Source organism: Schistocerca piceifrons, chromosome 8 (assembly GCF_021461385.2).
Source record: "Schistocerca piceifrons isolate TAMUIC-IGC-003096 chromosome 8, iqSchPice1.1, whole genome shotgun sequence".
NCBI lineage: Eukaryota > Metazoa > Arthropoda > Insecta > Orthoptera > Acrididae > Schistocerca > Schistocerca piceifrons.
In genome coordinates this window covers 403,748,148-403,774,557 of record NC_060145.1, presented here as the reverse complement: position 1 = coordinate 403,774,557, position 26,410 = coordinate 403,748,148, and the positions used below count along the sequence as shown (strand labels likewise).

The 26,410-nt window shown below is 39.6% G+C and overlaps 3 long non-coding RNA genes across 4 annotated transcripts in view; all 3 read left to right on the top strand.

Annotated features, from left to right (window-relative positions):
- LOC124711782 overlaps positions 1-7,570 on the top strand; it is a 70,424-nt gene extending 62,854 nt beyond the window's left edge. For both annotated transcript variants that reach the window (XR_007005518.1, XR_007005517.1), the window contains 3 exons: positions 1,110-1,252; positions 7,226-7,318; positions 7,430-7,570. This is a non-coding gene — a long non-coding RNA (uncharacterized LOC124711782). The remainder of the gene's footprint in view (positions 1-1,109; positions 1,253-7,225; positions 7,319-7,429) is intronic.
- A 24-nt stretch (positions 7,571-7,594) lies between these two features.
- LOC124711781 lies at positions 7,595-8,177 on the top strand. Its single transcript, XR_007005516.1, has 3 exons — positions 7,595-7,627; positions 7,737-7,935; positions 8,046-8,177. It is a non-coding gene; the product is annotated as an uncharacterized LOC124711781 (long non-coding RNA).
- Positions 8,178-8,182: 5 nt separating this feature from the next.
- On the top strand, positions 8,183-20,203 carry LOC124711780. Its single transcript, XR_007005515.1, has 4 exons — positions 8,183-8,243; positions 8,354-8,550; positions 8,669-8,853; positions 19,884-20,203. It is a non-coding gene; the product is annotated as an uncharacterized LOC124711780 (long non-coding RNA).
- Positions 20,204-26,410: the final 6,207 nt, after the last annotated feature.

Below are 26,410 nucleotides of genomic sequence, written 5' to 3'. Positions count from 1 at the left end.
TTGGTACAGTGTATCATGTGGTATACTAGCTGTACATTTGGTACATCTGATAGCAAAAGCATTCCACTTGCAAGTCTTTGGTTGTTGTGTGACAAGGTGTGGTTGGTTATTGATTGCACATAGATGTGTGGGTGTGTGTGCAGTGAATGAGAGCACTTCAGTTTGTTAAATACATGATGTGAGTGTGATTAATTGTATTGATCCTAAAATGTTAGCTTAAATTATGCTGTGAACATAACTCTCTTGTTGAGACTATTCTGCTTGAAATTCATCTTGTTACCTGTTCTATGTCAAAAATCAATTCGTTGCATTATTAGATAAATTGTTTCTGAAAAAAAAAACACTTGCAGCTGCAAATGAACTTTTACAGAGCATAATGTGTAGTTAGTTGTGGTATTATATGGTGACAGTGGTGGTAGTAAACAAATACGCAGTTTTGTGTTATGATCCTAGTTAGGTCCTAGAGTGTTTTTATATTCTGTCTTTTGCTACTGAAGTTGTCTCACATATTATTACTCATTATGTGCCAAGCATTGTAAATTTTTGTCATTGTTAGCTGTGTACGATTGTCCTAAGGTAAGGTTATTTGATGGAAGATACTTTTTATTGGTTGTTTGGAGCCCAGTGTTGGGATCTTTATAGGCTACAGAAATATCTTACTTAAGGAAACTGTATTTCTAATCTGTTGATGTTAAACAAAATAAATTGAGTCCCTCATGTACACAGCTCTCAGTCCAAACGCCACTTCATCTAAATCCTAGGCCACACATGTGACTCACTTTTTTCTTCAATAGCATGTGTCAACAAAAGTAATCTGGAAGGCAAGCGTTAAAAATTCCAACCACTGTTAAGGAATGGTTCCTCAAGATATAACGCCAGCAAACAGTCCTGGAACTAGAGTGGAAGAACCTTAGGGAAACTCAGAACAAGCTAGGCCAAAGACATTCTTCAAAATTGGGCAGAGCACTAAGAGCTTTCGTTAGCTGTGCTAATCTAATGAGCATGACTCTCTTTTTTATTACCAGGGTGTCCATAGTAGTGGAAGTTGTAGAAACGTTAGTCAATGTGCAGTCTGGTCATATACTGAAGCATGTTTCTCGTCCTTGCAGCAAGTCTGATGAACGGGTAGCGAAGAACGAAGATTGGTCTGGGCCACCTGCTGCACCACCACCACCACCACCACCAGCAGCAGGAGCAGCAGAGGAGGGTGCTGCAAGAGAGATGTCCGTGGACAGCCTGAGCCTTGTCGCTGGTAAGTGGGGCAACTTCTTGTATGCAATTTAGTAGGCGCCGCTACTTCCTGCGCACCTGTACCACACCCTGGAAATGTCACAAATGTTCATGTGAGGCAAGCACTGTATGTACTGTTTGGGCCCAATCCTGTGACCTAGCCTTTGCTTCAATCTGCAGAGTTTTGCCAGGGAATGCAAAAATTATGGAACCCGTTTTGAGGAACTTCAGAAGTTTCATCCAAAGTCTATGATCGTATATAGCTATAGGTCTCAGAACTCTAGTTGGCTTCATGGAGCTGTGAAGGTTCGATAGATTCTTACACTTTTCTGTGCCGAATAAGTTCAAATGTGGATGAAACATGTCATTTGACTGTAGCAAACGCTTCTGATGAGATTTCCTCGATACCTCTTTCTGAGTAAAGAAATTGTTTGGCAGATGATAAAATTGTCGCAGGTTCTTTTTTTGCGCTCCGCTTTTGACCCAAGCACATAGTGAATTAAATCAGAAACGAGCTTTGGTTAATGCGATAGCAAAAGTATAGTCAACCGCCCCACATTAAGTAGCATATGATTTTTGTGTCAACCTTAATGAAGTTCTGCCACTTCAATCATTAGCAAAACGGTATTCACCATTTTCGCAAAACTACTGTTTTAAGTTCACTTTTTTTTTTTCTCCAGGGAGTAATGATTGATCCAAGACTAACCTACAGAAATTCAACAATGCTGAGAGACCTTTGAACTGACTTTTAGCTTTTTAAATGCACTTTTGAAGTTTCTCCTTAGGGCATTTCGCTTCTACATTGACAACATTGAACACCCATTTCGAAACTGGTTCTTAAGACAAAAATTCATTTCCTGCGAGATGTCTACCTCTTTTTCATTCTTTATTTATTTCTTCCCTTATTGTATTTTGATCCCCCCCCCCCCCCCCCCCCCCCCAGAAGGGGGGCAGGCTGGCAGCAGCATAATACGCCACTCTGCAGCCTACAGATAAATTTAAAAAACATAATAAGAAGATATAACAGTATAAAGAGGTGATAAAATGGTGACTGTTTAAAACTTGTACATGGCAAAAAAGTTGTGAAGAAAAATAAAAAACAAAGAGGTCAGTGATGCTGATTAAAAACGCTTAGGAAACAGACAGGCACAATTAAAAAACATGGTGACAGTTTGGTTTCTGTTCGCAACACTTTAAAAAGGGGATGTACAACACTGAACACTCACGGAAAATACTGCAATATAGAGTACAATGGCATATGGGTATGGAGTGGCGGGGGGGGGGGGGGGGCAAATAAGGGGGAGGGGGAAGCCAATAGAGGAAGAGGGCACAGAAAAAGGGGGGGGGGGGGGCGGAGCAGGGCGGGCGCGACAAAGGAGTTGGGAAGACAGTGATGTCTACCATTCCATCAAACTGTAGAATCTTAATGCAGTACTCTTCCACTGTGATATCAACAGTTAGGTCGACAGATAGCTGATAAAGCACATATTTAACAAAATCACTTCCAAACTGACTACAAATTATATTGCCTGAAAATAAATAAATTAATTAATGAAGCACCCAGAAGACTTGGCTGGATGTCAAGTGTGACTTTGTATACCTGTACACCATCGATGGTAAGTAAACGATTAGAGTGGCAGTTCTCTGTGACTGGTAGAATGGCCCACCAGAGTGCTCTAGTGTTAGAAATCTTACAGACACAGCTACATACAGGCATTGTATTAAATCCAATGGCGACATGTGAAAATTTGTGTTGGACCAGAACTCGAATCCGGATGCTCCACTTCTCTATAGCAGTTCCTTTAATCACTTAAGGCACCTGAGCACAGCTCCTGCCCTGCCCAAATTCCTACATGCCACACACTACAGATGTAGTGTCCTCTGTCCATTATCTCCCATCACATGAGTCGCACAAGGATTCAGACAAGTAAGTGCATCCCCACAGAAGATATTATTTTGAGGTGTCTGTTCTTTTGGACATGTTAGAAAGAACAGACACCATACATACATACATGCATTACTGTTGTTCATATTTAGTGTTGTTACTAGGCCTGGTAAAATTATAAGAGGCAAAACAGCGTCAACATTAAGTGATGACTGTGAAGGGCACAGAGACGCTGTGAACTGTTGTGAAACGGAGTTATAGCGCCTGACAGAGATTCAAAGTGTCCTCATGGCAGGTGTAAGTTTTTGAAACATTCAGATGTGACAGTGGCCCGATGGTGGACTGCAAGGGAATATGAATGTGAGTAAAATGTGTGTGAAATCTTATGGGACTTAACTGCTAAGGTCACCAGTCCCTAAGCTTACACACTACTTAACCTAAATTATCCTAAGGAGAAACACACACACCCATGCCCAAGGGAGGACTCCACCAGGACCAGCTGCACAGTCCATGACTGCAGCACCTTAGACCGCTCGGCTAATCCTGCATGGCAGGGAATATGAGGGCAGGCATACTCATCGTCATAGTTCCAATGAAACACTTATGATTACACCACAAGGGAGATTCTCCTTATTGTGCATGAAACATATTGTAACCCTTAGATATCCTTGTCTGCTATCTGAGAACAATTAATGGACTCCCTCTACATTCTGTGTCATCCTGCAACATTGGTCAGAGACAACCAGCAGCCAGAGTAGGGGATTACTACGCCAGGTGTGGGCTGGCATCAACACCACAACACAAAAGGCTGCATTTAGAGTATTGCTGTGTGATTCTTCCAGTGGAGGGAAAAATCGGGTATCACTTCCGGTCGTGGCTGGTATTGACCAAGGTAACTCTGACAGCACAATAGTACGTCACTTACATCCTGCATCTTCATGTGGTGCCTTCTATGAGACAGTACCATGGCGCCATTTTTCAAGAGGACAACGATCATCCACATGCAACATGCGTCCCTATCAGCGCTCTGTGTTATGTTTAGCTATTAGCTCTGTACCCAATAGAATATATGAGACATCAGCTCGTATGCCATCTCCATCCCAGTGAAACGATCCAGGATATCAAGGACCAGTTACATCAGCTGTGGACCAGCTAGCTTGTGTCAGGACTGGATCAACAGTTTTATGACACAATTCTGTACTGAACCAATACATGCACCCAGACCAGTAATCTGGCAACCCCTTAAAATTAACCCACAAGAGGTGCACTCCTTTGTCTAGAATTGAAATATTTACGATGAAGTTTTAGGATGCTCTTGCTCGCACTGTTTCATGGTTTATTCACGTCGCAGGCAGCTGGGATACACTGATTCCATCCCGGAGGGGGGACGGGGGTTATGGGGTGGTGGCAGGAAAGTAATCCAGCCATCCCATAAAATTAACCATGCAAGTTCTGTACTAAACACTGCTGACCCTGTGCATGATGCAGAACAAAGCCAGTCTCAAAAGAAGAAGAAGTAATTAATGAATAAAAGTGAAAAATTCATATTCATGAAAAGTCAGTTTTCAAAATGAAAAGATGTAAGGAGAGAAATGTCTTCTGAAATGTTACTGTCACTGTCAATTGATGCTGCAAGAAGCCAATTGCATTTACACATGCAAATACTTTCATTTCCAAATAAGTTCTTGTTAGTTCCCTTTCTATAAATATTCGTCACAGAGGAACTAACACCACTGATAAAATTTACTGTTTCAGATATACTTCCTCCAATGGCCTGAAACAATATTTTTGTTCCTTTTTGCAGATAGGATAAATAGTCATCCTAATTGGCCTAACATGGTTGAGAGGTTAGCGAAATAAGAGATTACCAGGAGCAGTCAAGAGTACGATGAGATCCACAACATGTCATCTGTAATCGAAATAAAATGAATCATTAAGACACAAACGGATAACATCTTCCTCTATCAGAGGACATCGCTGTAGTGGAGTCCGAGTTGCAATGTTTGACTAAAATAGGAAATGCCCAGAAAAGGCGGAGGAGACAAAATGAAATTTCATGAGTTGAGAGGATACATGATGCTATTTCAGTGATTAACACACTGAGTCAAAATTATTTCATTTATCAGCAAAATGCTGAAATCCCTCCTGCCTGGATGCATGATCTAAATTGGTTAGAAAGGGTTTCTCCTGAGGCATCCCAACCCACAACGATTGTAATCGTACTTGATATTCTGGATACAGGAATGACGACGTCGTTGATGTTCGAACTGGTCTAAATCATGCACCATCAGAGATAGATCTAGGGATCTTGCAGGCCATAGGGGTATCTCAGTTACGCAGACAGGATATACGTCCATGTGTGGATAGGCATTGTGCTGTTAAAAAAATGCAACATGATACTGTCACATGAGAGATAACACATGATGGTGCAGCATGTCCATGTCAAACCAGTGTACTATCACAGTTCAGTTGATCTCTACCAGCCATGACCCGAAATGATATCTGATAGCTCCTCTCAATATGAGACCAGGTGCAAACAAATTGTGTCTATCCAAACCAGTGGATGAATGAGACCACTCCCCATGCCGCCACCACACTCGTTGACCATAGTCGTCAGGGTAACGTAGAACAATGATTTATTGCTGAGTGTGTGTGTGTGTGTGTGTGTGTGTGTGTGTGTGTGTGTGTGTGTGTGTGTGTGTGTGTGTTCAATTTTAAACCAATGTGACATCTTGACACTGCATTATTTGACCATCCAACCCAATGGACGCCCATTGTGAGGCTACTTTCAGTCCAGTCAGGAGCTGGTAATGCTGTCTCTCATGTGTACGCAGCATATCAATGTCATTTACAGTGAGCACTCAACATTTGAAGCTGTTCACGTTCCTTATATATCCTACCAGTTCTGGTACAACACCAAACATGAACACCACTAACACAGTTTGGTGACCATTCTGTCTTAGAGAATTGCTACACTAATTTTTTAGAAATATGTGGATCCCGAATGAGATTTTCACTCTGAAGAGGAGTGTGTGCTAATATGAAACTTCAAGACTTCGAGTCTTGGTCCGGCATGCAGTTTTAATCTGTCAGGAAGTTTTAAATGCATGGATTGTGTGAACATAGACGCAGTTACATTGTTATCTGACCGTGGTTTCTGGGAGTTTCACTCTTTTTTTATAAGGCAGTGGATATACGACAACTCCACATGTATACTAGGTGAACTATACTGCAAGGTGCTTATGAAGCATTGGCACTTCTAAAATTCAAGCAATAACAATTTAAACCACATGTTTACATAAGTAGGAGAGTGGGCTCACTATATTGCAATACAGAGTGTGAGATGACATTAACCACATTGTGTTTGCCTACCAGCGACGGAAATACGGAACATGCATACTACTTCATCAGATTCTGTATGTGGGATACAGGAGACCTTCCACCATCCCGCCGCTTCTGCCTGATACCAATGTCATTGCCTTGAACCTATTATTGAGCATCTTCATTGCAGACAATATGGAAATAAGACAGTTATTCCTAAAAAAAATAAACCCACTGTGATGACCTATGCAGTCAGCAACTCTGAAATTAATGTGTGTTTGTTTGTGTGTGTGTGTGTGTGTGTGTGTGTGTGTGTGTGTGTGTGTGTGTGTGTGTGTGTGTGTGTGTGAGATAGTGTAGTCGAGGGATGAAAATTTTCTGAACTTATGCTGCAAAGATAGAACTGCTTGAATGGTGTGTTGGATGGCTGAATGACTGTCTTAACCAGCATTAAATAAAAGAAAATTTACAGCAATGGATAAAATGCTTACAATCCACTCTCCAAAACACTACAAAATTGCTCCACCACTGCTCAGCATGTAACACAAGAACTAAGCTATTTGCTGTAGATACTCACGCGACATTTGTGTTTTGATCATAATAACATTTTACCCGATGTTTTCTACACTGTAAACTTACAGCTCTCTTGGTGTAAACAGTTGAGATTAAATTTACTGCACAACTAACTAATCAGTTTTGTAAATTTTATTGTGTTCTTACACCAGTTTATATTTCTTACCTTTGTAAACAAGGGTGCATTTTCATGAAAGTTAATCTTTTTCTTTACAGTGCACTCAGGCATGTCAGATATACAGGAATTTGTTTTGCCCCATGCGGAGCCAGCATTCTGCTCGCTAGAGGTTGAGCATGAGAAGTAGACTGGTTAGTATACAATCAACACTGCTGTGATATTGCGTTCATAAACTTGTTTATATTGTTTTAGCTCTGTCAATTTGGGTACATTTTGATAAACTTTATCCCTTTTGTTCACAGTCTTCTCAAGCATGGTAGCCAGGAGTGTGCCAATTTTGGCCCCAAGGAACACCTGTTCTGCACACTCCACAATACGGCCCTCAGGGCCAGCACTACTCAGACCTGTAGGCTGGGAAGAAGCTGGATTTAGTCCAGAGCAGAAAGAATTCCGCTCACCACACGAAACGCCATTCAGACTAGAGCACAATAAGTAGGATGGTGAGTATATGATCCAGTCTGCTTGATATTTTGTACACACACTTGTTTATATTTTTTACCCCTATCGATATGGGTACATCTTGATAACATGTAACCTTTTTGCTCACAGTCTACGCATTCCTGCTGGACAGAAGAGTGACTATACTGGCCCAGAGCAGCAAGTGTTGTGCTGTCTAAACAAAATACCCTTCAGGACCAAGCACTGGTCAGGGCTGTTGGCCGTAAAGGATCTGATTATAGCGTGGAGCAGCAAGAATTCTGCTCGCCATGCAAAACGGCCTTCGAACTCGACCAAAGGAGCTAAAATGGTGAGTACACAATCCAGTGTCCTGTGATAATGTCTTCTTACACTGGTTTATATTTTTCACATTGATCAACTGGGGTTTATTTTAATGAAACATAGTTCTTTTGTTCACAGTTACTCAGGCCTGCTTGCTGGCAGTGTGCTGATTTTGGCCCAAAGCAGAAACTGTTCTGAACACTTGACAAAACGGCATTCAGAGCCAACCACTACTCAGATCTATTGTCCGTGAAGAAGCTGATTTCAGCCCACGGCAGGAAGCATTCCGGTCACCAGGCAAGATGGTGTTCAGACTCGACAACAGGAAGTAGAATGGTGAGTACATGATCCAGTCTGCTTGATATTTTGTTCACACACTTGTTTATATTTTTTACCTCTAACGATTTGGGTACATTTTGATAAAAAGTAACCGTTTTTGTTCACAGCCTACTCAAAGCTGCTGGCTGGAGGGCGACTATATTGGTCCAGGGCAGCAGGTATTCTGCTCGCTAACAAAACAGCCTTCACAGCCAAGTACTACTCAGGCCTGGTGACTAGAAAGGAGCTGAATTTGGCGCAGAGTAGCAACCATTCTGCTAACTAGATAAAACAGTCTTCAAACTCGAGCGCAAGAGATGGGACTGTGAGTACATGTTTCAGTCCGTTGTGATACTGTGTTCTTATATTCTTTTGCAATTTTACCATGATCTATAAATATACACTTTGATGAAATGTAACCAGTTTCTTCACTGTCTAATCAGGTCTACTTGGCGGTGAGGAGCATTTTGGTCCAGAACAGCAACTACCCTTCTAGCTAGACAAATTGGCCTTCGGTGTCTAGTACTACTCAGAAATGTTGGCCAGGAAGGAGCTAATTTTACCTTGGAGAAATCAGCATTCCGCACACCATGCAGAACAGCCTTCAGCCTCGAGAACAAGGAGAATGGTGAGTATATGTTCCAATCTACTATTTTTTTGTGATCTTACACTTGGTTATTTATTTACCTTCATCGACAACAGTGCAGTTTGATGAAACTTAATGCTTTCATTCACAGTGTACTTACACGTGTTGGGTGGGAAAGACTTTTTGTTGACTCCAGAGCACACACAGATTAGTGTCAAACGTCTTCCCAACTATGTTGGACTATTCTTATTTCCTCCCATATCACCATTCTACATTTCTAACACCAACATGCGATCACACATCTTAGTAAGCACCTGCAGACCATTCCGTTTTTTGTTTGTCATTGCTTAACTTTTCAGTTCGGGCTAAAACTACAGAGTTGCTCATTCACAAATTTGGTCCGTTTTTCACCACAGTTAGCGATGTTACAGATAGAAATATTTCATTACAACCTTTTCTCTCTCAGATTGTCACTTTGTGAAAGCCACACTAATAGACACAAACCATTATTTACCGGTAACTTCCGACTGTTGTTTGTGTTAGCTACCTGTGTTCTACTGATCAACAACATTCATTGAAATTTCAACTTAAACTGTAACATAGTTGACCTTCTCTCGGTTATTTTGTGAACATAGTTTATCAATTTGATGTTAATACAAATAAATACATTGGACTGCACTGAGAGAAAGAACAAAGGCAATACACACTACGATAACGTAATTCGGAACAACTTGCATGTGACGGTAATCGACGATCTAACAGGAGTGCAGGATTTCATTTTGTCGTAGAACTACGTTGAGTGACTGCATGCCTTAAGTCCAGCCACACAATCCCTACCTATGATGCAGTTCTTTTTATGCTGCACTCCGGTCTGCACACATCACTGAATCTTGGATGACTACAATAACACTTGGAAAAGGGTCAGTGCACCAACAGAGAAAGAACAAACTATCTGGTAAAATCAACTATTTTTTCGAGGCCCCTTACTTGCCAATGAAGTTGACGGTAAGAATGCAAAACATTTGTGCAAAATTGACAACAGTACTTACCTGAGTTCAGGGAGCTTGGGAGACAAACTAATGTGGATACAAAACAATCGCGTTGTGTCATATTTATTTACTCATAGATAACCTTAAAATCTCTTTGATGTTGTGCCATGTAGCTCTTAGGAAAGTTTTGGACTTTGCCTTCAATAAAATCACACGATTTCTTCAGAACAAAAATCACACCAACAACCTAGACTCAACCACACAGCGATCTTCAACATCTTGTTACAACAATGAGCCAGTATAGCAATGAAGCCCTCAACCCACTGACCGACAGTTGGTTGAGTCACGATGTATGACCTCCCATATGCTTTGTTCACTTAAACTACCTCCATCTAAGTCTGTAGATATTGCCACCAGGAAAAATAAATACTGAAACGGCAACTAAAAAGATTGCCTATGTGATTGTATCTATTTAGTCTTATTTAATATGAAATGAACAAATAGAAAGCATATGATGTAACCATGGCGGATTACAGTCTGAAGTAGGTCCGACATCAGCCAGGCCCCAAGACTTTTCTTCCATTCAATGGCCTGTCTGTCTTACCTAGAACTTTTGAGGCTGCTGTGACATCAGGCAAGCCACTTTATCGATTATTTGTCTATCGAAACTGCAGTGTCCTATATTGGTTTCTCCAGTGGATACTCTTTAGCAGCACTCTCTGAAAAATTTTCACTTAATTTTTATTGCCTTAAAATGCTTTTTTCGGAAGTAGTATTTTTTTTCCTTGGTCGTCCATTCCTTGGACTCGTCCGTTCGCTGATTTCCAAGGGATATCTGCCTTCAAAAATTCAATCTTACGAATTGTTTGTGCCTTAGCGAAACCTTATGTCAGCTCTCCGAAACTTTCTGCAACTATGTTCTCCTGCCTGCCCTAATGACATGGTGCCCTTGTCCCCCCTTCCCCCGCCCTTTCGTCCCTATGCAACAATGGTAGCTTCCTCCCTTCAGGTGGTCCTACAAATTCTAATTTCAGTGCTTAGTTGCAACTGATATATCTTGAGATCTAACACTCAAATCACAAAGCATGTTTTCACAAGGCCCTCTCTAATCAAATTGTATGTACATCATCCTGTGATTGCATATACTAATCACTCTCCTTCATTATTTTAATTTATCGACAGATTAGCTATGAGTGTGCTGAGCATGCAAGAATCTACCTCTGCCATGTCTCAACCTTCTCATATTGTTTTTGAAACATTCATGAGCACTGAATATCGGTACATGATAAACTTCACTTTGTTTATTTCTACGTCATGCAGGTATATTTCATTTTCTCACATTTTCTCCTGCCCCCAACTGGTCACAGTATTCAATTCTGGCCTTTTCATGTCCTTTGCAAGTCTTACCAGTTTTTAGAACTTCCCCCCCCCCCCCCCCCCCCAACTTTTAACACTATATATTTTAAAGAAAACATGCACTGGTAGTTACATAATTTTATTTGTCATGAGGATACATATATAAAATTTTTAAGTTAATTCTAATACAACAAATTTCAGTAAGAGTATCTCTTTATGCTATGTATGTAGTGTTATCACAGTTACTTTGTCGTACCACTTAACACTTCACATCTAACTTCACCACACAGTTTCACATGCTAGTGCTGGTGTGTTAACCTATAAGATATGAGGTAAGTGATTATGATCCTCCACCTTGAGATCTAACCCTAGGCATGGGACAAAAGAGAGTATTGCTGTCCACCATGTCTCCCATGACACCTTCTTCCTCATCAACGCCATGGTCCACTCCAATCCCTACTCCAGAGCCATCTTTCTCTAATGTGAGATAGGTTCATAAATCTCAGAATAAAAGCCTCACAATAACACCTGAAGGCCACCATTTTCCACACCATGTAACAAAGTTTGTATTCTAACTACACACAGATTAATTTGTTACACTACTTTTTCCAAATATTTTCAGAATAATTTTAGTCATGACTTCAGTGATGGAAGTTTACCATTATTACTCATTATGATTTACTCTGTCCAAGGAATACCACTCATGACTCCATAGACTTTTCCCTGTCCATTATTGTACTTTTTTGGTTTTCATACACTGAAAATCATACTTTCTTGATTGCATTTGCTACATTTACTAAATCATTGGACCTTTTTATATTTATACTTCTAAGTCCACCTATTCTGGTGCTCCACACTGCTCAGTCTCTTATTTCCTTAGCCAAATACATAAAATATGCAGATCACACACCTGTTTGTGACACAAATCACTAATCTTCTTAACATCAGATTCTTGCCCTCGTGTATATTACACATTCCGCACTGTTACTTTAGTTCCAAGTTACATTTCTATTAGATTTATTCCTCTTGTAACCTATTTAACTTAAAACATAAAAACACTGTTCATACTTGTATATCACAGAGCGTTACTTCCAATATCATGGTTTGCCCAGAATTTTGTCTTGTTTTCACTTCATGTCCCCCTTGTTATTTTCTCTGTATTTCAAAACCCTATTCACACTGTTCTACTTTCAGGATTTTACGTTTATCATGATATCTTCATGACATCCTGTATCCAACCATTGACTTACTTCACATATTCTCTTGCATTTCAATAACTTCCTCACTTCTCAGTTGTCTATATGTACATACTGAAGACTACCAACAATAGATTAAACAAAAGGGGAAGAGAATAGAACAAGGAAAGAATGCATTGTTCTACCCGGCTCAAGTACGCACAGTCGCCTCGCTGTGAAGTTTCCCATAGAGCAGGAACCCTCGTACGCTTTTTAATGTGCCTCATCTACCATCCCTTCATCAACTTCCCACGCATCTGTTTCTGGTCCTCCTTCCAGAGGATAACTCTTACATCCTTTTTCTGCTTCCCTTTGAACTCTAAAACAATATAAACTTATATTTCATATTTCTTTTTCGTTAGAACCTTTGGTCCTACTTGGAAGTTCAAAATTGCCCAGAAATGGCTCCTTTTGCTACAAAAATTGTGTTACTACTGCCTTTTCCTAACTAAACTCTGCGTGGACAGGCACCATGAAGTTCTAGCGGTACCGACTGGGCGCCATGTCATCCTCAGCCCACAGGCGTCAATGGGGATGTGGAGGGGCATGTGGTCAGAACATCACACCACTGACCGTTAGTCAGTTTACATGACTGGAACTGCCACCTCCATCAAGTAGCTCCTCAGTTTACCTCACAAGGGCTGAGTACAGCCCACTTACCAACAGCGCTCAGTAGACCGAATGGTCACCCATTCAAGTCATAGCCCTGTCTGACAGCGTTTAACTTCGCTGATCTGATGACTGCCTTTTACTGCATGCTGAGATTTTGTTAGAAAACGAATATTTGCATACTTGGAAATACACATGGTTTATTAGGTACCGGTTCAACACAAAGCACATACAACAACAACAACATACAGAGAAACCACACACATGTGCGTATTACCAACCACTGAACATGAAATACTGACTTTAGTTATTTAGTTATTAAAGAACACCAAAGATGTGAAACACATTAACGATCTTCCTTATTTAATAACTTGGAAAGTCTAATCTTATTACATAAATACTGATATCTAATGTAAAACAGTGGCTTTTTTAGTATATCAGCATGTTGTTCTACAGTGTCTACTTTGCAACTGTGATTTCATAAGCGTTGACTAGTTCACAGACAAAGAAATGCCTTATATGAATATACTTCATTCTTCAGTGAAACTCAGGTTTCTGGGCAAGCCAGATAGCAGTTTTGTTGTCAGCCTGCAGAACTGGTGTTGCCTCCAATTGGTCCATTTCTGTCAGAAGCTTCTTGATCCAGACAATTTCCCAAGCAGCGTCACTGGCAGCCACAACCTCAGCTTCAGTTGTGGCTATGGCAACAGAAGATTGCCTTTTGACTAATCCAGGAAATAGGTGTCCCAAAGTACAGACAAAGGACACCATATGTTGAGAGCCCAGAGCCAAGATCACCTCCAATGTGGTCAGCATCACTAGAACACTCTAAAACCTGCCTCTTAGAATTGTTTTTATATAAAAGTCCATAATTTGTTGTGCCTCTCAAGTATCGTAAGATTCTTTTAACTTTCACTACATCACAATCTGTTGATTTCATGATACAACACTGACAGCATATGCAATGTCAGGACGTCTCCCACACATCAGAAACATCAGTGCTCCAACAGCTTGGCTGTATGGAAATTCAGAGTTGCGAGGACTTTCTTCTGTATCATTGTCATTTATAATGGGTGTAGTTACAGCCTTGCAGTTCTTCATGTTGAAACGCTCTGGTATTTTCCTGTGTAATGAGTCTGACTTACACATACAGTTCCACGTTCTTGTTGGTCAATTTCCAGACCTAAGAAAAATGATGCAGGCACTGAAGTAATTTTAAACTCTTCTCTTAAATCACTGACAATGTCTTCAAGTTCCTGTTCACTGTGAGCTGCGATCAGACCATCATCAACATAAAGCACAAGGAATATTTTCTTACAGCCTTACTGTCTCACGAAAAGACAAGGATCAGCTTCACTCCTCAGAAAGCCCAGTTTAGTGATATGATTACTGATCTTCTCATTCCAGCAATGTGGAGCCTGTTTCAGTCCGTATAGACTTTTCTTCAAGTGACATGCTCTCCCAGACCCATTGTCACATCCTTGAGGTTGTTGCATATAAATTGTTTCTTTTAAATCACCATAAAGAAAAGCCGTTGAAACATCAATTTGTAAAAGTGTCATGCTCTCACTTGCAGCAACACTTAGTAGTGCTCAAATGGTAGACACTCTAGCTACAGAACTGAAAGTCTGGCCATAGTCAGCTCCTTTCTGCTGCGAATAACCCTTAATCACCAATCTTGCCTTGAATTTATTGACTGGGCCTTCAGCATTTGTTTTGACTTTATACACCCGTCTATTAGGAATGGACCTCTTTGGATATGGTAGGTCAACCACAACCCACATTCTATTTTCTTGAAGAGCTTTTATTTCAGAATCCATAGCTTCCTTCTAGAAATAGTGTTGAACAAACTTCATGGCATCGCTGTCTGTTTCTGGTTCTTGGAAAGATAGTGAGAGGTTCATTACATAATCATTAAATTTTTTTGGACGTCTGAGGGTTAACCAATCACGCAGACATGGTAAAGCTTCTCCACTTGTGACTTCCTGATCTTCCTCCTAAGCGTCTTCATCTACATCCAAGGAACTGCCATCCTCTTCACTCTCGCTATCAATACCATTGGTCTTCAGTCTGAGGTGCTGGATCCTGATGATTGAAAACACTCACTGGAAGAGTTGAACTTTTCTCACTCTTCAGTGGCCTCTCCTCGAAGATGACATCTCGTGACCTAATGAGTTTGCACACCTCTCCACAATAAATTCTGTAACCCTCATTGTGATCATATCCAATGAGGACACCTTTCAGTGGTTTTCGGTCCATCTTCCTTCTCTGTTGTTTTGGAACATGAGCATAGCAAGTGGAGCCTATCACCTGCGGATGTTTCAGTCTTGGCTTCTTTCCATACCACAATTCATATGGAGATGTTCCTGGAGTACTGGAAGGCCCTGTTCAGATAGAATGTAGGTTGTGGTGTTCACCATCTCTGCCCAAAGTTCCTGTGGAGTGTTTGCATGTGCATGCATTATGGCTCTGACAGTTTCCACAACTTTGCAGTTCTCTCCTTCACTGCACCCATTTTGTTCTGGAGTGTAAGGCATTGTGAGGCGTTGAATTACACCATCTTTGTGAAGAATCTCTTTTGCTTGTTTGTTGTCAAATTCTTTCCCATTATCACTCAGAAGTTCCTTGGTGGTATGTCCAGCAGCTTTTGCTTCAGCAATGAACTGCCTTAACTTTTCTGCAACTCCAGACTTTTCTTGTATGAAATGTGTTGCCCTAAACTTTGTATAATCATCTTTGAAAAGAATAAAATACCGGTGCCCTGACACAGAAGGTACATGAAACGGAACACATACATCAGCGTGAATAAGCTCACCTGGTTCTGCTGTCCTCTTTCTGTTGCCAAATGGTAAACGATGAGTCTTGCCATAAATACAGCCTTCACAAAGTTCACTGTCCATTTCCACCTCAATATTTAATTCGCTACAAAGTACAGACTTCACATCACGCTTGTATGGTTTCCAAATCTTTCGTGATAAAGCTGCAACGTATTGTCTCTGCTAGTGGTGTTAACTTTGCTGAGGGAGCTAGGTTTCACATTTCTTACAGCAAGTTTAAAAAGGCCTACAAAGCAATCACTGTCACCTACCAATCTAGTGACATTATCAATCTTAAGATGACAAAATTCTGCGCTTGATGTGAATTTACTTTCTGGATGTTTATCCTGTGCTGCAAGAACAGAGAATAAATTCTTGTGAATCTGAGGTACATACCATACATCTGTCAAGGTAATTCTGTTCCATTTTCCTCCAACTGCTGCTTCAGAGTCTACTGAGCCTTTTCCAATTGCTTCAATTATGTCCCCATTAGCTGTAGTAACTGAGTGTTTTGTTAGAAAAGGCTGAAATGTTTTGAAACAATTCCTGTCATTTGTAATATGACTTGTTGCACCATTGTCTGTATACCAGTCCGCATTTCTACATTCAGAGTTCATCACAGAAGATGTCACAGAAAGAAGTAGTATATTTGTATCTGTTGTAGCTGGTTTTGGAGGTTTGCCATCTGCTGCCCACTTTCTGCACACTTTAATTGTATGGTTCGGTTTCTTGCAGTAATTACATATTAATTTCTTATACTTCTTTTTCTCCATTGGATTTACTTGCTGAATGACAGCCTTGATGAGTCTGTAGTGAGGACTTCTTGTTTACTAAAATCACCCTCCATTGTACTCAGAGCTTTTTCATGTGCACACAATTGATTTGTTAAATTATCAATTGTTCTGTCATCTCTAGATGTTAGCATCCAACTAGATTTAAACGAAAAATAGTCTTCTGGTAGTGTACCTAATATTTTACAAATCAAAAACAAATAAGGCATTTCTGAATTATTTACAATATCTTTAGTAATTTCCTGTTTCAATTAACTCCACAAATTTTTCAGTTTGGAAATGTGTGTCACAATATCATCTTCAGGAGCCTTTTTGTAACTAAAGAACTGCAAACAAAGGTTGTACATTTTGTCTTCAGAAACACCATCAAATATTTTGTGTAATTCTGTCCACACTTCACATGCTGTATTTAGACGCATTATGTTCCGCAAAGTTTTTTCCGACATATTTGTAGTCAAAACAAGTAGAGCATTGCTGTCTGCTTTGTTAAAAGTTTCTAAAGCACTTTTGTAGATCGCTCTTTGTTCAACCGTAGCACTTTCAGAAATAATACTAGGTTTCACTAAACTGCCTTCCACAAGATCAAGTGCACCAGGAATTCCTTGTAGACAAATACTTATTTTGTATTTCCAAGTGCTCCAATTTGTTTTGCCTTCCACAACTCCGATGTTGATAATTCTCATTGAATCCATCATTGGTTGCGTGGAATTAACAACTTCAAAGACGTCTTCTTGGAGATAACTTTACAAACCTTTCACACAGAGCTACGTTATTATTTTCATACAAGTGTCCTTTTAACATGCACCTGGGCCCATAACCTGCTGAGATTTTGTTAGAAAATGAATATTTTCCTATTTGGAAATACACATGGAGGTACCGGTTGAACACAAAGCACATACAACAACAATAACAATATACAGAAAAACCACACACAGGTGTGTATTACCAACCACTGAACATAAAATACTGACTTTAATTATTTAGTTGTTAAAGAGCACCAAAGATGTAAAATACATTAACACTGCACGTACATTATTATACAACACCACTCGAAATTTACATCACAACAATTCATATTAAAAAATCAATACCTGTGATCATGTTGACACTGAGTTTCTGAATTCTCTAATGTGTGTAATTCTGTGACCACAACTTTGAACTGCAAGAGTAGTTTGACTTCATGTTGGATCGTTTTTGGACACCATCCCTGTAGCATCATAAATTTTAACATTACAGATCAGCAGTAGTACTTTGTCCATTTTGCTGGGTGAAGTCACTGAAATCTGTGAACAGCTGTCAACCAATACCTCACTTTCTAAGCCACCTACTGCTACTCTTACAATTGGATTGACATCAGCTGAAATGGGCACCAACTCTCCTCCACAAAACAACTCTTTTATTTGGCTTTTTTTTACCAAACTCAGTCACAGGCATCGAATTTCTATCTTTGCTCTTCCTATTCACCATTGAGCCTGGGAGTCAAAAATCACACTGCATGAGCACTGTCCAACCTAGATGGCAGTTCATATTTGGAATCTCCATCAAATACGAATTTATAAATCATACGAATTTATAAATCATATTACTTCCGTCCGGAGGCACTCTTGCGTTTTGTAATGAACATGCTTGTTTGAATTCTCTCACTTGCAGTTCAGAAGTGCTTGCTTCCTTGCAGTCTTTTATATACTGCTCTGCAGCCTGAAGTTCCCAGACTTGCCACATCAATGAATTTTTACTTCTTATTGTTCCAGTTCCAGTCAATTGCTTTTTGTCAAACTGTCACACCATCCCTATAGTACCAGCAGTGTTTAATTCGTCACTTGTGTCATAATAATAACTGGTGTGTAAGTCCGGTGGCTCTTCACACACACACACTCGGTGGTGCAGGAATGTCTCCCCCACTCATCAGTGTCTCCATTCCTACCAAGTTCACTAGAACTTCCTATCAACTGCCCAACCAAGCTATTCAGCAATCTTGTTCCCTCACTGAGTGCACCTCCTTGCCACCAAGGTAATCTGTGGCAGCTGCTATCCACACTCAATTTATGTTCTTCACTATTACTTAAAACTGGTCATCACAATGATTGATATTCTGTTGCCTGTCGTGCACATCTTCATAAGGGGCACCAGTCTTCCACCTTCCCGCATTTGCTGTGGTATATTTTGCACTATACTGTAAGGGCCATGAGAATATTAGACTCTTTCGAGAAAACGTTCATAATTCTCATAATTGTCATGGAGTGGTGCTACAAGATCTCACAAAACACAGTATGGTAACAAAAGTTTTATACCCTCAGCAACAACTGTACAGCCACCCCCACATCAGTGCTTACAGAATGACTTCATTGTGCCCTGACCAGGTTGATACTAGTCTTCGGTCCAGAAATCTATGAGCAGTTCTTGCTGAATTGCTGTAGACCAATATTCTTTCAAAAATTGGAGCTTGATAACTTGTAAATGATTCACCTGTCTGAAGACATCATCTTTGAACTGCTCTGCTGTAAAAGAAGCAGACAGTGAATGAGTTGTAGAAAAGGTAGTAAGAGCAACTTGACTTTCTGCAAGTTGTATCCCAGGCTGTATCCTCAAAGTCTTATGTGGATGGCCTTAGCAGCAGCTGGTTCCATGGCTAAATAAAGATGAGGACAGCAACCAGGCAACAGTCGGTTACCACTTCACAGGGGGCTAGTAGCACTTGTCCAGAAACACATGGAAGTATGACTTCTTGACATGGCTGGAAGTACGAGAAGGTTGTACTGAAAGATGTTAGGCGATTAGCCAGTTTCATCCATAGCTAGTTTCACACTCTTGGATATTATGGTGCAACTTAATGGTATAAACAGTAACAAACATTATGAGCACATTGAAACAAACAAAAATTAACAAAATATAGGCACTAGTAACTTCACTAGGCAAAAATTACATCATATCATTACCTTTGTCAAAGTATCATTAACCACTAAGCCACATGGCAAGACTAAAATGTGAGTAAGTCCCTCATATAACTATGAAACGTAGAAACTGTAGCTTATATGTTTGAAATCTGTGGTAACAGCTAAAGAGGCGAAACTTCTAAAACGTAATAATTGTTTCCAGTTTAAAATTTGTTTCAGACTTGGAAACTGACTCCTTTTTATGAACTTTTCCTTGTGATATGCACCTCCATCTTCTCATTATGTGTAAGATCTATGTGTTTTGGCATACAACTTGAAATTTGAGATTTCTCTCGTGTGGCATAGGCACCAGCACTTAAATCAGCATCATTGTTGTCCACAGGTGTGCTCAGTTGTCTTGGACAGGCCTAATGTCCCCTGTGACAGGTCAGCCAGCAGTGAGAAAGTCATTAGTATTGGGGTGGACACCCACCTTCCAGGCAACGGGGACAGCTCATCACCGCCGAGGATTTTTTTCCTATTGTGGTGGGCATCCGCCTACTATAAGTGCAGCCAACACACTAGCAGCACCAGGTGCCGACGTCATGGACACTGACAAGACACCACCTGTTGGATGGAGACGCTGTGGCTCTGCTGCTACCACAACAGAAGCGTTACGTCATTGTGAGGCTAAAATCAGTACAGTCAGTAATGTTTGCCTGGCATTTAAAACTGATTTTTGTTTACAATAAACAAATTATTTGAGCAACATGAGAATACTCATTGAGTGTAACTATTGTTTTTTAATAGTTCTCATAAAAAACCTTCACTGGGATCAGTGTAGGGCATCTGTTTTACCTTTGTACTAGAGCATTATTTACACAATGGTACATGCATTGGCCTATTCTCTTTCATTCAGCATCTTGTTTCATCAGAAATCTGTCAGCATTGTTGAACGCATTCACTGCCAACTACTAAGCCTATCTGTAGCAATGTATGTTATGCGTCACCAACCTTGCAATTTCTTCATGGCAGAACTCTCAATAGAGATCAGTTTTCCAGAGCTTCATATGTCCGAAACTATCTTCAGAGAATAACAGTCGCAGATCGAGAGATTATGCCTGAGAAAACAAACTTATAATAGAGAAGAATTTATCTGTGGTTGTCACAGACACAGCTACAAACTAATAATCCTGACTTTTTTCCCATGGAAATCTTAACACTTAAACATCTCTCATGACATACTCTGCCTGAGAAATGGCCACACCAATTTAGTTACTGCAATATGTTCATTCATTTCATGACAGATATTTCTCATGAAAAGTCATAATAAAAAGGAAATAATTTCATGCTTGGCAGAGCTAGTGCACCAGCATACATCATTGGTTCAGGAAATGACGTGTTGCAGTCACCTGAGTGGACATCTATCCCTATCAGCCGACTTCCATGATTGGTGGCTGGAGTCTGATGTGACAAAGTAAACTCTAGAGCACAGTGTTTTGAGCTGGACCACAGCCAACAGCTCTTTTGAACAACATTTTTGGATCTTTTTCTGTTACTAAAAGTCAGAAAGTGAAATACATCATTTTTACTCTTCCATTGTAGCAAATTGATACTTTCAGCTTACAGGGGAATTTAAATACATGTCAGGTATTGCACATCACATAGTAGATATCCACTGCTGTACCAGAACACTATTTCTGGGAAGTTGAATCTTCCCCAATGTGGCAAGAGGTAGTAATAGGTAATGCATCCAGGAACATTGTTGAACATGATTGTTTTTGTGGTGCAGGTGTTAATGTTGGGCAAACACATAATGTTACTTGATCGAACTGACCTCCACGCCCACCTGTCAATGTTATTGCGACACTGTACTTGTTTCCCTCGTTTGCCTTTCTGGAGGTGCATTTGGCACTGGCTTCGGTTTCATTCATATATATTATTTCTCAAGTCAACATCCCTCTTCTTCAAGACATTCTTATCGTACAGAGATGAATGAGGCATCATTAGAAAATCTTGAGCTATCATAGGCAAAAGGGCATCATGGATGCCCAGCATCATACCTGTATTTTGTGAAGCTAACCTCTTACTCAGGAACAAGAGACTCGGTTTTCATATTTTCTTATTACAAATAACTTCTTATTAACTGGATAATTTGTAAACAGCAGTGTCACAGATAATAACGGTGACCACTGCAGTAGTCCATTATCTCTGCCCATCGTACAGTTGACTTTTCTAAATGAATATACGTTTCAAAACGACAAAGATATTAGTCATAATCATCATAAATTGTGATTTACGTATTGTTGCTTCGCCCCAACTTGCTTACGTGAAGTAATAAATGCAATCAAAATCCCAATTTACCATATCCATTCTTTACTTAGAGGCAGTTGCATGCTGCCATTTCAGGACTAACTAAACCAACTAACATTTTCGTATCCCTTAAGGAAAATCAAAAATATAAAGTTCATGAAGCTCTAATTCTTGTATGACATATCGTTTACAACGAGGTATTCTAAAGCCCTGGAAGGAATTTCATTCAAATTTTCTGTGTGGAAATATGTAGAAAATGGTGCGTCATAAATTTATGATTATTATTTCGCTTTTTCAGTTTATTTTTAAAGAATTTTTTTTTTTCAGTTCACACAACTATTCTTATCCCAACTACATTCTTATCCCAAATACTGTCATTATTTAAAATTATGAAAGTGCTAAAGTTTTGTACAGGGCCCCTGATGAATAATAATGTCCAGCTGCATCGAACAGCACAGTTGGAGGTTCTCTTGCAGTGAGAGGATATTTGGCGAATGGGCTGGCCTGTCCGTTCTCGTGACGTAAATCCCATCGAGCACGTGTGAGATCCATTAGGGAAATGTATTGCAGCATATCCACATTCACCAAGGACCATCCAACAGCTGTCAATCCTGCTGGCAGATGAATCAAACACCCTGCCACAAAAACTTATTACCAACCTTGCTGTCATCAGTGGTGATCACACATTCCTTTAAGAACCATGTCCCGCTATTTGTAAACCTGGGGACCATCATGAAACGCAGACACTTTAGTGTAATTCTACTTTGAATGAAATTGTTATTTCTGTTCTTCTCATTGCACACTTGTTTCAGTGACCTTCTTCAACACACTGCAGCAATTCTTTCTATGAGTGGCCCACATTTCATTGAACCATATTACTTGGCAGAGACATATCTAGCAAAAATTATGAACTTTTTGTCCATAGGGTTTGCACAACAGCTATATTGCCATGATTTGATACACAAATAACCATGATATTGAAGATACTGCAAAACATGATTCACAATAAGATTCTACGCAGCTATTATGTTTCTCTAGTCAATCGCAATCATAAGGCCATCTGCAATTATCTAACACAACACCGAGAATAGCCCACACACAGTCATATAGTGATGATAGCTCTACGTACAAGTCCTGTTGTGAGACATGACACAGGAGTATGACATAATTTTTGTTCATCTCATCACATCTTGATCTGCAGTTATTATCACCATTCAAAATTAATTTTTGTACATAAAATACCTCCTACATGATGTTACATAAATTTATTTAGCAATGTCAGTTGAAGCCACAATAAATCTCATTGCATCTCTTGAGGTAGTGTCACCTTGAGCTACACCTACATGAATACTGTGTAAGCCACCTTTAGGTGCCTGGCAGAGGGTTCATCAAAGCACTTTCACTATTCCTCTACCATTCCACTCTGTAACAGTGAAAGGGAAAAACGAACTTAGCTGAAAAGAGATCACTGCTCTGAAAAACAGTTTTGTTTGAATGAATGGAATCATTAGTCATGTATCATGTCCATCTCTCTCTCCCATAATTTTTGATAATACCAAATGAGCTGCCCTTCTCTGAACTTTTTCGATGTCCTCTTGTCAGTCCCATCTGGTAAGGGAACCATACTGCACAATCATACCCTAGCAGAGGATGGGCAAGCATAATGCAGGCAATCTACTTAGTAGACCTGTTGCATATTTTAAGTGCTCTACCAGTAAGATGAAGTCTTTGGTTTGCCTCCCCCAAAATATTATCTATGTGATCATTCCGATTTCAGGAACATTGCAGCATAATTATGAACAACACAGGCACTTCAATATTGTAACCATCCATCGACACTTAGCAAGCGACTTTCAGTTAAAAATGTCACCCCTGTATGGCAATATACATAATTAACATACGAATGCCGGTTGTAGATGCATGGTTGACAACATATGGAAATTTGGGTCTGGCTGTGTGTGGCATAATGACAACATATGGAAATTTGGGTCTGGCTGTGGGTCACACTCAGATAGCCTAATGGTAAAGTGATCACTCCCGATAAGTGGGAAATGCTCGGGTAACCTAATGGTAAACTGACAGCTATTAGTAAGACAGAAATCTGCCGCAAGTCTAGGTCCAGCACAAAAAAATTTCATTGTCACTCCATTATACAGCTAATGTTTGTCCATATTTGCAACTACAAATACATTTCATGTACTTGTCTGACTCAGTTCTGTCCTATGGTATAATCTGCAATTTGTTGAACTTTAAATGAAAAGAAATATTATTGCCACAGAAGTTGAAATAAGAACATTTTGACAAGTTGACAAGTAAATATCTTGAAGAAGCCTCTTCAGGGAGCTAAGAATTCATGACAAGTTGACAAGTAAATATCTTGAAGAAGCCTCTTCAGGGAGCTAAGAATTCATATACTTACATAACAGTACATGTACTCCATACTGGTATTTCTGGTTCATGATAAAAGTGAATTTATGGTGAATTCATAAATTCACTAACACAATTTAGAAAAAAATGGTTCAAATGGCTCTGAGCACTATGGGACTTAACATGTGAGGTCATCAATCCCCTAGAACTTAGACCTACTTAAACCTAACTAACCTAACGACATCACACATATCCATGCCCGAGGCGGATTCGAACCTGCGACCGTAGCGGTTGCACGGTCCCAGACTGAAGCACCTAGAAACGCTCAGCCACACCGGCCGGCAACACAATTTAGAATTAAATATAATTTTAATATAGATTACATACCACCTCGAGTATTCAGAATGGAGCTTATTTATTCTGGTGCAAAAAGTTATAATTGTTTATAAATTGGCTTATGACTGGAAACTAAAAATATCCAAATATTTAAAGTCAAAATAAAAGAATTTAGTAGCCATTCTATGTGCAGTGTACTCAAGGGTACTGAGTAATATAAATTGCAAATATGTAGGCAGCTGGTTGTGGTCTGCATAAAGTTGCTGAAATACTCTGTTTGAAGTGTTAAAACACCAGCTAATTAATGTATGGGAAACGTAGTTCCCCCTTTTTTTTCTTTTTTCAAAATAGTTGTTTCCCTCCTAACAAAAGAAGAAGAGCATAATATTCTAATTCCAAAGAAAGCAGATGTTGATAGGTATGGATATTATCAAACAGTACATTTAATGAGTGAAATACTAACATGAATTATTTGTCAAAGAATGAAAAAACTGGTAGAAGCTGACCTTGGGGAAGATCTGTTTGAATCCCAGACAAATGTAGGGACATGTGAGGCAATATTGACTCTGTGATATTTCTTAGAAGATAAATTAAGGAAAAGAAAACCCACTTTTACAGCATTTATAAACTTAAAGAAAGCTTTTGACACTGCTGACTGGAATAAAATTTTGATAGTAGCACAGCTAAAAAACAGGAAGCCAAAGGTTATTTACAACTTGTTCAGAAACCATATGTCGATTATGAGTCAAGGGGCATGAAAGGGAAGCAGTGGTTGAGAAGAGAGAGAGATGTGGTTGTAGCCTATCCCTGATATTGTTCGATCTGTACATTTAGTAATCAGTAAAGAAACCAAAGAAAAATGAGGAGTAGGATTAAAGACCAAGGAGAAGAAATAAAAACTTTGAGGTTTACTAGTGAGATTGTAAATCTGTCAGAGACAGCAAAGAACTTGGAAGAGCAGTTGAATAGAATGGACAGTGTCTTGAAAGGAGGTTAAAAGATGAACATTAACAAAAGCAAAACAAGGATGAGGGAATGTAGTCAGGTGATGCAGATGGAATCAGATTAGGAAATGAGGCATTTAAAGTATTACATGAGTTTTGCTGTTTGAGCAGCAAAATAACTAATGGTGGTCAAAGAGAGAGGATGTAAAAATGTGGATTGGCAGTGGCAAGAAAAGTGTTTCTAAAGAAGAGAAATTTATTAATGTTGAATAAAGATTTAAATTTTAGGAAGTATTTTTCTGGAAGTATTTCTATGGAGTGTAGTTCTGTATGTATGTGGATGATAAACACTTTAGACAGGAAGAAACAGAGGCTTTTGAAATGTGGTGCTACAGAAGAATACTCAAAACTGGATGGGTAGGTCATGTAACCAATGAGGAATTACTGAATAAAATTGGAGAAAAAAGAAGTTTGTGGCACTGCATGACTAGAAGAAGGGATTGGCTGATGGGACACATTCTGACACATCAGAGTATCACAAATTTAATATTAGAGGGAAGTGCGAGGGGTACCTTATAGAGGGAGGCCAAGAGATGAACACAGTACTCAGGTTCGAAAGGATGCGAGTACAGTAGCTATTTAGAGATGCAGAGCCTTGTGTGAGATAGAGTAATGTGGAGAGCTGCATCAAGCCAGTCTTCAGGTTGTGTCTGGCAGAATGCAATGGATTTTCATGGTTTAACCATGGACTGTGGTGTTCCTCAGCAGGCCAGAGGCCACAGGCGATGGATTTCGGGAATTGCAACTGTCTCAATGCAAGTACATTGAACAGTGCAGCATTTTATAGACTTTTTATTTATTCTAGTACATTTTGGCACTTCTAAAGCAGTTTATATTTTAGAAAGTATGGATGATAAGACAAAGAAAATTGTGGCAGTCACTGCAGTTTGTATTCTATGTTGGTTGGTTG